Raw genomic sequence first — 15,004 nt, 5'->3', positions numbered from 1 at the left:
ATACATCACTTAGTTTCAGAAATCAGCCCAGCTCGTTTGTTCATTTACCTGGAGTTAAAACAAGGCTCTGACTTGCTGCTTACAGAGGGCTGATAAGAACGATTAATATTTAACATTCCCCAGCTTGCTTACGTGAAATGGCTCAAAGGAGATGCCCGTGAATGTTGCAGCTTAATTCAGCGATGCTAGAAATGGATGCGTATTTTCCCCACCAGAAGGCATACTGCACAGCACTGCAATATGTGCTCCCCCTGCACCGTGTTGCATCAGTGCATACCTCAGCTCAGCGCCTTGCTGAGAGCCCAAGCACTGCAGTTATCACCAATTTCACCCCAGAGGCGCAAAGAACAGTGCAGTGCTCATCAAACCCAACAGCCAAAGCAGAACAACAAACCCCCACAGACCGAGCCTGCTCACAGATGTTGAAGGTGCACCGAGTTTTTCTAGAGAACAGACATCATCAAATGCCACTATGGCAAACGAAGCCCTCTCACACGAGTTAACAACAGAGCAGAGCTGACAAGTCCTGCAGATGTAACGCCCGCAGTAATGATCAAATCAAGGAGAAGTCTTGCTCTTGATGCATTTCAGACTGAGTAATCTTTAACAAACTCTGGAGAAAGGGTCCATTCTGACCCCAAAGCAGCACACTGAGTCTGTTCTTCTGGCAGAGCAGCCACACGTGCCACATTTGTACAGTGCCATGCAGCTCAAAGGCAGCTGCAGAGGATACTGCCTGAAAGTAAGCTGAAAAAAAAACATCAGCTAAGGTCAGGAGGAAATAACCTGCTCTGCACTGGGGATAAAACCAGGCTTTGTACATGTGCCATGCTTTTTCATTTCCAGTCGTAATAAACTTCCTCAGAAGAAAAGCAAGTTTTGAAGAGTATTCTAGGAGCAGCAGGTGAGTTGCAAGTTTCATTTCATACAGAATGTATTCTGCAAGTATAAAATCAGAAATGTATTCTTTCTGCTTGCAGATTATGCTTCTCAATCTCTGAATCCCTGAATAAGCCATGAAAGTGAGTGTTGAAATTACTGCAAATTGCAGAGTTCCAGTCTCCATTTCAACATAAGACTAACCACTTGGTCTTTATATAAACTCAAACTTATCGATTGTTTTCAAAAGTTTTATCCATCGTTATTACTGAAACAACTATTGCATGTGTTGAATTGATTTCCAGTACAACAGGGAAATTACAAGAATGGAACATGTAGTTTCATTTTGCACCAGTGGAAAGCTTTAGCTTTTAAAATAAAAGCCAGAAAATTCAAGCTGCTTCTGCTAATGATGAGTCCTTTAAGACTCAGTGTACCTGAAACAGTTTGCAACTTAGGGAAAACTTTAGCTTAGATGCATGCATTTTGTTCTGAGGAACAAAAGCAAGATGGAATCAGTGGCTCAGCCAAGGAGCAGAGTAGTACTGCACTGTGGGGGCCGTGCTGTGGATATGAAATACAGCCTCTGTACAAACAATAATAGAACAGTTATGCTTTAAGAAAAGATTACTGTCACACTTCAGTTGAGTTTCAAAAAATACATTTTTTCTTTTCAATATATACGAATATTTTAAGTGGGTGTTTATTGCAAACCAATTTTCCTCCCCAGTCTCCTACCTCTGTGATTTTACAAACTAGTTTGCTGGTCCCTTTTGGCCACTGATACCAAAGAAATGAGTAATTAAGAAATGAAGCAATGGAGGGGAAAAAAAGGAAGCAGTTACAAATTAATTTGTCTTTTAAGTGCATTCTGATCACACCGTTGTATAACTTGGCAAACCAGTGCAGTCACAGCAATTGATTTAAAGTTCTGGCCATATGAATTGTTACGTGACAGCAAAGGCAGCCAATTTCCACTGTTTGCACTTAATTCCTAATAGCTTTACATCAGTGTGCCCACCACACTCCCACACCAAGGAGAGGTAAGAAACCCTTCCCTTTTCACGTGGAGCTGTCTCTTGCAAAAACAAGCCTACGTTTGCACACAGCAGATCAATGGTGTCTGTGAAAACACAGAGGGAAGATCCACAATCCTGCATGTTTCTGTTTTCATGGCAGATATTTCCAGTGAGGGACAGGGTAGGACGTTGACAAACACCAGCAAAGCACAGCCATTAAAGACTGAAAAAGAATTTTTTAAAAAGGTGCTGTTTTTTGGGCTCTGGTGTAGTAGGGCTCTATAGAGGATTTATATGCATTATATAGGCTGCCATCCACTGCAGAATGAAAGGCCCATGTACTGAACTATGGTTAAATATGGTCCATAGGGCAGGAAAGAGCCACTATTTCCTGAGAACCCACCACAAATGTAATCTTCCCTTATTAAACCCATTTAAACCCAGGACGGATCATAGAATCACAAAACCACCGAGGTTGGAAAGGACCTCCAAGATCATCCAATCCAACCATCCATCCATCACCAACACTGACCACTAAAACACATCCCTCAGTACAACGTCTGAACGTTCCTTGAACACCTCCAAGGATGGTGACCCACCACCTCCCTGGGCAGCCCCTTCCAGGGGGCTGGATCAGTTAGCAGGAAGTATTCGGATGTCTCATTTGTGTACACCTTTGGAAATTATATACAATCAGCTTCACTTTTGAGATTTAACCACGTTACTGAATAAAAAATCCGACATACAGTCAGGTGCTAGGTGTAACATAACTGATCCACACCTTACATCCTGCAACACTTCACTGACATCACCTCCCTCTCACTATTTCAGCGTCCGAAATGCCAACTTTTCTGCTCTCCAGGCGTAGTTCTTCAGAACAACTGGTTTGTAGGCATTTGTGACAGAGCCATCCCTTGCACAACAGAGGACACAGCACACTCCACAGCAGGACACATCTGTTGTTTGTTCTCAATCCGTGTCAGAGAATGACAAACTCAGTCTTCTGGTTCAGAGATATGCACCCTTAAGTACGGTCCTCAAAACTCTGTACAGGCTGTAAGAACCTCCGCAAAGCCCATCTGAATCCAACCTCTTCATCTTCACCACAAGCCAGACTGCTTTCACACAGACAAAGCCTTGATGCCTGCATGGAGGTCTGACACTCTACAGCTGTCCTGTAGCACATTAGTGAGAGGTTTCCAGGCAAGGAGGACTCGCAAACAGCAGAGATGACCACCTCTTCTTTCAACTACTGAGGCTCCAGGTCAGTTTTCCTGCTTCAAGAACAACTAAGTACTTTTACCAGTGCACATGCTGCAAATGATGGCAAAAAAGCCAGATGGGTCCTTAGCAAAGCCTGGACCTCCTAGACCTTCTGCACTGCTGGGATATGAATGCCTACGCCTCGCTGGTCAGCACTGCCTTTGGAATTGCACCTCAGCCAAGTGTTTTGGGAGCTCCACTGCAGGCTGCTCCCTGCAAACACATAGATTGCCAGGAGCTGAACTCAAGAAAATTGCACTATTCTGCCCTGAATAGCCGTGCTAGGAAAGCCTTCCTCCAGTATTAACCAAAAGAACTGTCCAAGGTGCAGCACCCAGCCTATCATCTCACCTGCCCAGGCAATGTAAGACCAACTCTGATTCAATTCACATCACGCTTACTTATTTTTCCACCCTCAGCAATTTTATGCAAATTTCCAGGCATTAAGATGAAGGGAAGCAAGCTTTCTGATGATTTACCTCAAATCCAGCTCATTTTCTACCCATCTTTCTACCCATACATGTCCATTCTATAAACAGCATCAAACCTGATACATGGCACGGGAACAATAACTCCTGCAATTGTAATTGCTGAGTATTGGCACCACTGAGTGTTCACATTACAATTGAAGATTAGAAGCCTAGAACAAATCTTTCCTGCTTCCTCAATTGCAAGCTTCCTCGACCTGAGTCAGTCCAGAAGAGCAGTTTCGGGTAGTCTAATGCTATCACTATCCAGTAAATTTAATACACATTGCACTACATAACCTTCTCTAATTAACACTGACTGTTCTGAAGACCTATCTGCCTTGGATCCAAGGACTGAGGCTTATAGAAAGGTCCCTGAGCCACTCTGACACCAGCTGACACTGAAGACTTACTCATTTTCTCTTTGTCTCAACAACTGTATAACTCATAGACCTATTTTCAACAGCCAATGGATTCATAACAGGTTGCAAACTGAAAACCAGCTTTTGCTCTCTGAAAGAACATCCTTCCCACAGCACTCACCAGTTACAAATACAACTTACTTCTCTTCTTCAAAGAGTTCTTCAACTCTTTTCACAGGACGAGCTTTAGTCCTATTTCCTCAGTAGAAATCTCTTAGCACACGAAGAGAGTTGTGATGCCTGACTCTCATCACCTTCATTCATCTGAGCAATCAGAATCAGCTGCACCCAGAACTCCTGTATTCTCCCCTACAGACATACTCCAAAGGGAATGCAGCTACCCAAAGAGACGAACAAGCAAGAAGAAACATGGATTATTTTCCTGTGGCCTTGAAAACAGGACTTCGTGACAGCTGTTCCAGTTCAGTAGAGCTATGATATCTAGGCTAGAACAGCCACGTGAAACTCAACTTCTTGCTGTACAGGACAGTAAATGAATTTGTAACCTGAAGGATCACTACTGCACAGTAAGACTAAATATGATGTCTATGGAATGTTTGCATTTAGCTAGTGAGTTGTCTGCAATTTTCATCTGAAATGACGATCAAGACTTCTTGATTTTGTCAAAAATCAAAAGACTTTTTGTTTTCAAAGCATTGATATTACTAATCATGACAGATAGAGAAGAACAAGGGTAAATAACAGCAGGACAAGGGGAAATGGTTTGAAGCTGAGGGAGGGGAGATTGAGGTTGGATGTCAAGGGAAAGTTCTTTATAGAGAGAGTGGTGAGGGGCTGGAACAGCTGCCAGAGAGGCTGTGGATGCCCCGTCCATCCCTGGAGGTGTTCAAGGCCAGGTTGGATGGGGCCCTGGGCAGCCTGGGCTGGTATTGAATGTGGAGGTTGGTGGCCCTGCGTGTGGCAGGGGGTTGGAGATTCATCATCCTTGAGGTCCCTTCCAACCTGAGCCATTTTGTGATTCTATGAACAAATAAGAGAGAAAAAAGCAACTCTAAGCTGTATTCAGTATCCTTATCCTGGCTACCCCTCGATCAGTGCACTCCTGGTGTGTAACCCAACACCAAGGAGTTCCTTTTCCCATCATCATCAACATGGCCAAACTGACAGCGGAGGAACTGGTCATCTTTTCAACACAGAAATATCAAATCATTGTCTTCCTGATTTTTTAGCCACTTTCTAAGCCTATGTCAGCCTGAAGTTGTTCTTTATAGAAAGACAAAAAGAAGAAAGATTATGTCAAAGCCTACACCAAATTATTTCAAAATGCATCAGTAGAAAGTTTTCACGTGAAGCACAGCACACTGTAACCATTCACACCCAGAATGAACTTCAGCTGCTGTGTTTTCATCTTTTGCATTCATTAGCTATTTCCTTTTTGTTCCTTTCCCTCCTTTTTATGTAGGTGGCATTGGCCACTGCTGAGCAAAGGTTTGGCTTGTTCTGTCAAGTCCTGAAGATTGAGTACTCCTGGGACTTGGACTCCTAAGTGACTTAGAGCTGTAGTTCTGAAATAGCTATCTCATACTTTGCCCAAGGAGGCTGTGGATGCCCCATCCTGGAGGCATTGAAGGCCAGGCTGGATGTGGCTCTGGGCAGCCTGGTCTGCTGGTTGGCAGGCAACCCTGCACGTAGCAGGGGGTTGGAACTGGGTGAGCATTGTGGTTCATCTCAGGCCATTCTGTGTTTCTATGACGTACAGATCTAAGATTAAATTTTCTGCATCCAACATGTCCAACAGGGGTGGTACAAGGAGCGGAAAACCTCATGGCATGGTGACTAAATTCTATACATTTAATGTCTGCCAGACCAAAAGAAATCATACAGCAGCACAATGAACTGATACCCAAGTTCAGAAAAGATGTAGAGAGGGAAGCCTATGGACATCCTGTGCCCTCCAGGAAGGGAGAGAGGATCTGCACACACAGAGATTATTTTAATTCTATCCACAACCATTTTGCTTAGGAAGCACACAGATTTTAAGGACAGTACATGGTTATTCAGGCTTTACACCTTTAACCTGAAGATAATCCTTAGCCTTATGTATTCATGTCTGACCTGTCAGATGGTGAATTTCATGGGGAAAGCCAGGACGATCCAGAATTGATGTAATGAATTTGATGATTGGGAAATTCAAATCAATTTCGTTTACTGAGCCCGAGAAGTAATCAGGAGAGATCATGGCTTCCAGGTTAAATACCTTTGCTCTACTTTATACTGCTTTAAGTTAATCTTTCTCTTTCTAGTAGTCAGAATGACCAGAATAGGTAATCTTTAAACCCCTACCATTGACTAAGAAAGGTCATGTCATTTTCACTGCTGTGATATAAGTTGCCCTAGCACTACATGCACTTCACTTCTGTCTGTTATACTGCAGCGGTGATGCTGGTAAAGCAAACGTCCTTAAATGTTCATGAAGTTTGTTGCCCCTTGAATACCGTAAGAATTTCTGTTAGAAAGATAAACAAACACCATTTTTGCCCACTTTCAAACCAAGAATTCCTGTAGCAATTATATGGTCATGTCCAAAAGAGATGAAGATCAGCATAGCTATGCTGAAGTGAACAGCTTCTATCAAAGGGAATATTCAGACACATAATTCAATACATGCCAGTTTTCAACATCAAAGCATCTGATCTATGACTTGGACTGTAATTAGTCTGAGTGTTTTAAACCAAGCTATGCCCACAGCTGGAAACTGGTGAGGTTTTCTACAGATGGATTAGCCAACTCTATGTCAGCATAAAACCATGAGTATTGATTCTATGCTCGTTAAAGATAGAACTGGGGTGAAGATCCATACAGATACAGCTCAAATTCTCATGTGTGAATGATCATCACTGCAACAGTTAGGTTCTGAGGCTGGAGTCCAAGGAAAGAGAATTTCTACCTATCTGTTCCACAAGACTGAAGAACGGGAGTCTCCTTGGGCTGATGCCTCTGTAGTACCCTCTTACTTCCCAGAATGGAAAGTCCTGTTTATATAAGGGCTGCTCCAAAAGTAATGCCTCCTGTGTTATTATGTTGGTTCACAACAGTGGCAACAGCAACATGAAAGGCAAGCCACATTCTGGACAACCACATACAGCTGTCACACCATGAAATAAAGAGCATCCATGTGAATTGCCTAATGGTGGTGACTATGGTGAAAAATAGTGTTTTGTAGCTGAGAATTTGCTCTATCAAATAGTGTTACTGTGCTCTACACATCTGTTGTTGTTTCTCTGTAAATAAATAGGAGGCATTACTTTCAGATCAACCCACATCTCTCTGCATTATCATTCCTTCAGTTTTGGGGTTCTTTCACTCTTTCCACGTGGAAATGGTTACATTCCTCGGAGTTCTACTTTGCACTTTACATCCTCTGTGTCTTATATAAGATAGGTGACAGGAAAGAGCCCTTGGATGGGCCAAATTTCAGTGTTTGCACAGTGACACACAAATTAACAGCAGCCGCAGACATAAAACAGAGTCAGTGCATCACAGAACTTTGGGTTGGAAAGGAGGCTGGGAGGTCACAGGGCCCAGTTCTCTGCTCTGAGCAATGCCACCTCCAAGGTCAGATTAAAACTCAATGATAGTTTTGATTTGGGTCATCCCTACGTATTTTCAAGGCAAAAATTTGGCCCTCGGATGAACGCGCAGTGCGTATCGCACTGTTTGTCCTTGTGTCTTTGCTGACATTTGAACAAAGCAGTTTGGTTAGGTTTTCTTGTTGTTGTTGTTTCTTCTTGTTGTTTTGTCTTGTTTCGGGAATTTCCAAATAATTTGGTGTTTAATTACAAAGAATTGGACTAAAACCGGACTGCAGCACTAATGAAGGTTGCAATGCTGCTTCAGACTCCCACCAGCGGCTCTGCATGCAGCGGGCTGTTCTTCACCTACAATGGCAGGTTGCCATCTCAAGAAGAGCTTCTGTTCAGAAGCACAATGCCAGAAACACCGAGTCAGTGGTGTTTCCTCTGTGACTAACAGCAGTACGTGCTGGGTTTTTCTCTGCTGTTGTGGGAGAACATGTGGCATTCTGTTTTGTTTTTCGTGGAGGTGTTCTTGCTCTCTCGTTTCCAATAAGCATATTGACAGACACCTCCTGTAGATGCATCTTGAGAACGACATGTGCTGTTTGCACGTGGGATTCTGGTATAATTACCCCAGTAATTTCTAATAAGTGTTTTCTCCAGATCCTGTTTTACTATTTGAACAGACCATGAACTACCACCACTACCACTGCTGCTGTTACTACTATTAATTCCACCTTCTTTGGATTTATCCCAGATGAGACATTTTTCCCTAAAAACAAGCAGTCTATGATTGTGTTCTTACAAAACTCTTAATTCAGTACCCTTCTCCAACACCCTGACACAGAGGATGAAGCATGTGCTTTCTTCTCTGGCTTCATTCACTCTTCACTTTCCTACTATCTGTCACCTGTCCCATTATTCACTTGTGCTTGCTGTTGATTAAAGCCTTTAACACAGCTGGAAATGGTACAGCAATGTCGTTATACCGCATGCATTAGGTAACAGCATCACTCTTACAACTAAGGTTAGAGAAAAATGTCACCATAATGCCCTAATTATGATACATTCTGCAGTTCTCTGTAAGGGAAAAAAATTATTCCTGAACTATAAATTTCCATGGTAAGTACTCGTGACAAGAGAGCTCTGATTCTTGGAGTTCATATGCACTGAATGGTTTCGTCTTATTCTGGCAGTGGTGAGGTCCTTAAGAAGGACAGAAAATGTATGTGTGCCCTGGTTGAGGTCTGCTAGCACTAAAGCTTGAATGCAAGAAGAATGCAAGGTAAAGAATTTCTTCCACGTCTGATTTTCCAGTGTTTTTCACCTGCCAAATAGACACATCCATCCAGAATAAGTAAGGCCACCTGATTCTTTGCTTATGTGAGGCATTATATTGAAAATTCTAATATTTTCTTTTCAACATCAATTTCCCCTAAGTCTGCTACGAAATATTTATATTTTAGTGGAATAGAAGCAAGTCAGTCAACATTAGCAGTGAAGCACCAGCTGGCTGACTCTCAGGAAGGTTACTGTACTGAAAGGGGGACCCCAACTTACGTTTAGAGAACTCTCAGGTTCAGATCCCATAGTAGCCTAGACCAAAAAAGTGCAATTAAAAACACCTTAAATTTGGAGATTTATGCAGTGGTCTGGCTGCTGATTATCTGGATGAGGTCCTGAAGCCTGAGTATGATTCCTGATTTAGCCATCACTGCTCTTAGCTGAAGTCAGGCTTTTCTCCCAAGTCATAGGGACGCTGGAAAATGAAACCCACGTTAAAAAAAGGAGAGAAAAGGGAGTTTTCGGTGTCTTTTTCCCCCATTCCTTACTCCTTTTGAATAAAGGTGATCCTGGCTCTGTGCAGCGACAGCCATCCCCCACCCCCCAGATCAATATTTTAATATGACTTATCAGAAAGAGAATGAATTGTTTACTTTAAAACCTCAGGATCCCATAAAGGGCGAGGCAAAGGTGTCCCCTGGAAACAGAGGCCTTGAACAGCTGACCACTGCTGTGATCTCATGAAAGAAAACCAGGTTCTCCAGCAATCCGGGCGCAGGGATATTCAGCAAAATGTCACACAACAGCACCTCATTCTGACAGATCCCACTGGCACACCACAGGACCCCTGTCTGCGATGGTAAGTGCCTTCCCATGCTTGATTCACGTGAGGAAAAGGAATGATAAAACGGACTAACGGAAAGAAAATAGCACAAGTGACTTTCGAATAAGAAGCACTTTGGAATAACAAAATATCTGCAAACGGCCTGTTTAATTTAGCAGGATTTAATGTCTTGTACATGGTGATCTCAGCCCACGCTTTCTGTTAAAGGGATTAGGTTGTCTTAGGAAGAAAATACAGCTGGTAGTAAACCCAGCCACGCTTCACAGCTTGCAGGGATGCTTCCAAGCCTGAAGGTATGAAAAGGACAGATGCTGTGATCCACGCTGTGATGCTTCTTGAAAAATTCTCATGTTTGCAATTTGCTTCGTGACGAGAGCATTCTGATAATAGAAGAGAAGCAAAGAGCAGATTTTTTTTTCTGTGACAATGTGTGTTTTTCTCTTTCTCCCTGTACTGCAGCTGCCTTGTTGCTTTGGGTTTTCTTGCTCCATCGCAATCCTAAAAGCTGCAGTGTTTCTTTCTTTCACTACCTTCTGTTCGTGGAAATATTCCCTTTTCCATGTAGCTGTGGAACTATGAAGCTGCCTGCTGCAGTTGCATTCTTGCATTCAACAGCTGCCAACTGTATTTCACAGCAAAGCCCTGAGGTGCCTCTACCAGAGCCTTGCTGCTCGTGGCTCTGTATTTGCCAGCAACTGCCTCACTTTTGGTTGGAGGGCTTAAATGGAGCAGGGTTGTTTTACCTTTTTTCTCTGGCGCAGATTTAATGCTGAGTAAAATGTGTATTGGTAAAGGTGGGGGAAGACCACTGCTACCATGATGAGTTAGAAAGAAATGTACAGTATTTGTATATCCCCTTGGCATCGATTCCAACTATCAGTAGCCAAAGCAGAGACATATTCATTAAAAACATCCTCACAGACCTCAAGTACACAAATACAAGCAGCATCCTGAGTGGATATCAAGTGTCCTTGGTGTAACTGTGCATCTCCCATCATTAATTCAAAGCACTCAGTGCCGTTCTGATGCATGGGATGTCTTCAGGTCCCTTCCTTCCTTTGGACATGGCTCCTCTGTAGCTGTGATTTCCTGGTGGTACAACCTGTGGGTGGGTCTGCAACCACCCCACTATTCTGTGTATGCATTTCCCCCACTGCACATCAAGACTTAAAGTCAGTACAAGGCAAAAAGCTCTTGGAAAAGTCTCAGGCCTGCTCAAGCACCTACAGGCATACTTCCTTGCAAGGGTAGGCATAGCAGAGCAGTTGTAGTAATCATGTTCAAAACCCAAAGCAATCTGACACGGTGAGCAGCTCACAGCCACTCATAGCTTTGCTATTTGCCAGCCACAGGCTGCTCAGAACTCAGCTCGTGCTGCCAAGTCACGCTTACTCAAAGGTTCAATTATATGCATTTGTAAATCAGTGGTTAAACTGGTCCAGAGCTCTGCAGACTGTCAGTCTGCATGGGCAGATCCACACAGGTTGAAATAGATTGTGTTTATGAGAAAGTTTCCAGAAAAAAAAAGAAAAATAAGAAACCACAACAAAAAGTTGCATCCAAAGGTTAGGATTGCAGAAAATCACTGTGAAGGGTGTGCTGGTGGTTCAGAGGTGTTCAACCCACGTGGGCAGCAGGACAGTTTGTGCATCCCCCCAGCCAGCTCCAGTGTTTCAGTAGACTTGGTGGGAGCTGCCCATACACAGTCTCTTCTTTTGAGACACACAGGCTTGCACTTCTCACCAGCTTCAGCATGCCCTGATTCACACTGGGGAATTCCTTTCCTCCTTCTTCCAGAAGCTGATATGTAGATCAGTGACTGCTTGCTCTGAACAAGGACAGAAATGTGCTTTTCCTTCATAGCTGTACTGCCTTCAGACATCATGACTCAGTTCTGCCAAATATTTAGATTTTAAAAAGGAGTCAGTGATAGAGATGTTTTCCTCTCTCTTTTGTTTCTCAGCTGGAAGATGTGATGGGAATGCCAACATGGTTCTGGGAATAAAGCAGAGGTGCTAAGAATGTTACTGTGTGAGAATGACACAGCGCCAGGGGAGTGAGATACCACAGATATTGAAGAACATTCACTTCCTAGCTTGCATGTTCACAAAACTGCTTTCTATCTGCATAGGTCATTGTTTCTTCCAGTTAGTACCCAAAATGTTCCCGCAGAGACATCACAGTAGGTGACACCCTTTATAGACTGAGGAGAAAGTGGATGCAAGAATGAAAGGATGCAAGTGGATGCAAGAAGTATGAGGACAGGCTGAGGGAGCTGGGCTTGTTCAGCCTGGAGAAAAGAAGGCTGCGGGGTGACCTCATTGCAGCCTTTCAGTACCTAAAGGGAGCCTACAGACAGGAGGGGGATCAACTCTTTGAAAAGGTGAGTGACAGCAGGACAAGGGGAAATGGTTTGAAGCTGAGGGAAGGGAGATTTAGGTTGGACGTCAGGGGGAAATTCTTTACGGAGAGAGTGGTGAGGTACTGGAACAGCTGCCCAGAGAGGCTGTGGATGCCCCGTCCCTGGAGGTGTTCAAAGCCAGATTGGATGGGGCCCTGGGCAGCCTGGTCTAGCATTAGGTGGGATGGTTGGTGGCCCTGCGTGTGGCAGGGGGGTTGGAGATTCATGATCCTTGAGGTCCCTTCCAACCCTGCCAATTCTGTGATTCTGTGATGCAGAGAAGAGCAAGGTATAAGGGCTACCCAGGCTCTATTTTCTAATCTGCTTCCTTTCCCGTGCTCTTCTTTCTCTATTTCCTCTTCGGAATGTTTGCATATTCAGAATCTTTGCAATACTCAGATGTGCTGATGACACACAGCTGAACTGGTTTAGCAAATCACTGTGTGTAAGGTGATATTCAGTAAGTGTTCTGTGCTCTCAGACCAGTCCTCATGAATAGGCATGATATACAGAAATGTTACCTGATTTGCAGATTACATATGGAAAAGCACTCTGTCCTGTCAAACAAACAAAGAAACTGTTCTGGAAGAGGAAACAGTAGTTGTGTACCTCAGTTACACTGCTTACTTCACTACTGGATATGAATGAGGAGGAGAAGCAAAGACCACCTTGCTGCCTTCTAAGCGAGCTGGCTTTAAGGTGCTGGCAAAGACATGCATATGGGAAACAAATATTGACTTTATGATCTGACAAAGCTCTATAAAATTAAAGCACTTATTCTGAGTTGACTCCGTCAGTAAGAAAGGCACCAGTCCCTGGGGAGGATGATTCATCCCTCTCTCCAAAATTCCTTAAGACCAGACCGATGACTTCCTCAAGGCGCCTGTCCATTTCCTTTGCCTATAAATGCACACTGAAAGCTACTTACCTTTAAGACACTTATCTTTTAGATTACCGCAGCTACTTGACACAAAAACTCTGAGTCCTGTTTCTCACACCCTTGGTGAGAACACTGAGGTACTACATATTAAGTACACACACACACACACGGTCTTTTTCTGTGTTTTGCAGATCTCCAAAGTCTCCATGCTGTGTTACTGCTACCATGGGCTAATAATCTGCTGCCAGAGCTGTGGAGTGTGACAATGGTGTTTGTGTCCAATCTATCAAACGCCATTATCACACTAAATAGCTACTGGTAGATGAGACTTCAAGTCAGAGAAGTACGTGAATTATAGCAATATGTTCATCCGCTGTACTGAGGAATAAATAAGCTTTTTCATTTCAGGAAGACTCCTTTTGTAAGTGGACCCACAGTTGTATGTGGGAAAAGCATACCCTGCCATGTGCCTTTCCAGATCCCTACTGCAGAACGCACAGGAGTCACCTAAAGGAATCACACCACCAGTGTTAGGAATCTTGATTTCACTGGAGTCAATGCAGCTGTGACTGCCCCTGGAAAACAAGGTCGGCCTGAGATTTTCCTGTTGGATTGACCATAGCTGTAGAGTATTGAAGCCAATTACCCGATGAAGTCAAAGCCTTGTTCTTATTTTTGCACCAAAGTAAAACACATGTGTTTCAAACAATAATTGGCTGAGATGATTGTGATTTTCAAATAAAACACCTTTCAAAATTCTGATAAAAAGCTAAAGAGCTTTTACATCTAAGTGAGAACATAATTTATTCAGGTTTCAAATGCTTTCAGCTCTGTTCCCTTCTATTTCACAGTGCTATATATGATCTTTGCAAAGGAAAGATAAGGGCTGGGCTGCCATGTAGTGTAAGGTTGGGTCCTATCTCTTTTCTGAAAGGAGCAGAATGCAGAGGGCCACACTCAAAATATCCAAACACAGAAGAGCAGGGCATTTGTTAGACCACTGAGCATTAACACCAACAAGGCAGTTGCTCTGTCGCTGCTACAAAACAGCCTCAGTCATCCATCAGCACAACTGGAATACAGCAGCAACAGAAAGACTCCCAGAGCCAGTCCTGTGCTGCCGAAATCTCACTAGGTCACAGTAATTTCACACCCACAGAATTTTACGGCAGAATCATAATGAAATGAGCAGAGCTGGCTTATTTTTAAAAAAGGCCTTTGCAGGCAATTTCCTGCTAGCTGAAGCAATATTTGTACATGTGAGCTTGGGGGGGTGGGGGATCAAGAGAGCAGAAGCTCCTTCTCTTTTCTCTGGCTCTGAAAAAGGAAAATGAAAGTGACCTTGTCTGCACGACCCCCTGGGTAATGTTTTCACAGCACCTTGTCTTCACAACTTTTGATGAAGAAAATCCCTTCCCACCCTCATTATGCCTGCAGAGTCCATGGAGCTTGTGCCAGCCTTGCTTGCCTTTCCCCTGATTGCAATTTTTCTTATTTGAAGAACATCTTATGTTCTTTCTCTCCTCCCACTCAGTGAACCTCATCTGTTACTTGCCTAAGAACAGTCTCTAGAAAGAGCAGTAGATTAAGTCTGTCATTTTGGACTAGCTCTACAATTGGCACTAACACCACAGCTTAATGCAAAATATCAGTCACCACTGCTGGTACATCGCTGGTGGAGTGGCAGTACAGGCTCCAAGGTTCCACTTGTAATATTATTACGAAAATCCATTATAAAGTGTTCAAAAACTGACATGTGCAAACAGTTCCAAACCTTCCCCTCGTACTCTGTAGTAGCATAGATTAACCCTCTCTCCCTGTTGTTGCTACTGTGCTCTTGAAACTCCTAATAAAAACCTATTTATTTATTGAGCTTTTTATTATAGAGCAACATGACTTCTACAACACCCACACAAGTGTTGGGTACATTGAACTTTCTCTAAGAGCAAAAAAAAAAAATTAAGACATAATGTAGATGTATTCCTACAGTTCACTGTTGGATTACGTGA

The 15,004-nt window shown here is 43.3% G+C and overlaps 1 long non-coding RNA gene across 2 annotated transcripts; it reads left to right on the top strand.

The window, feature by feature from the left end:
- The first annotated feature begins 8,795 nt into the window (after positions 1 to 8,795).
- On the top strand, positions 8,796 to 13,684 carry LOC149913186 (uncharacterized). 2 transcript variants are annotated; one of them, XR_016461509.1, is made up of 3 exons: positions 8,796 to 8,871; positions 9,537 to 9,729; positions 13,404 to 13,684. It is a non-coding gene; the product is annotated as an uncharacterized LOC149913186 (long non-coding RNA). The 2 variants fall into 2 exon arrangements; XR_016461510.1 differs by lacking the exon at positions 13,404 to 13,684 and adding an exon at positions 13,187 to 13,243.
- The last annotated feature ends 1,320 nt before the right edge of the window (positions 13,685 to 15,004 follow it).

The sequence above is a fragment of the Phasianus colchicus genome, chromosome Z (genome assembly GCF_987193195.1).
Source record: "Phasianus colchicus chromosome Z, bPhaCol1.hap1.1, whole genome shotgun sequence".
In the NCBI taxonomy this organism is placed as follows: domain Eukaryota; kingdom Metazoa; phylum Chordata; class Aves; order Galliformes; family Phasianidae; genus Phasianus; species Phasianus colchicus.
Note: the sequence above shows the minus strand (reverse complement) of the source record. Positions and strands in the feature narration are given on the sequence as shown.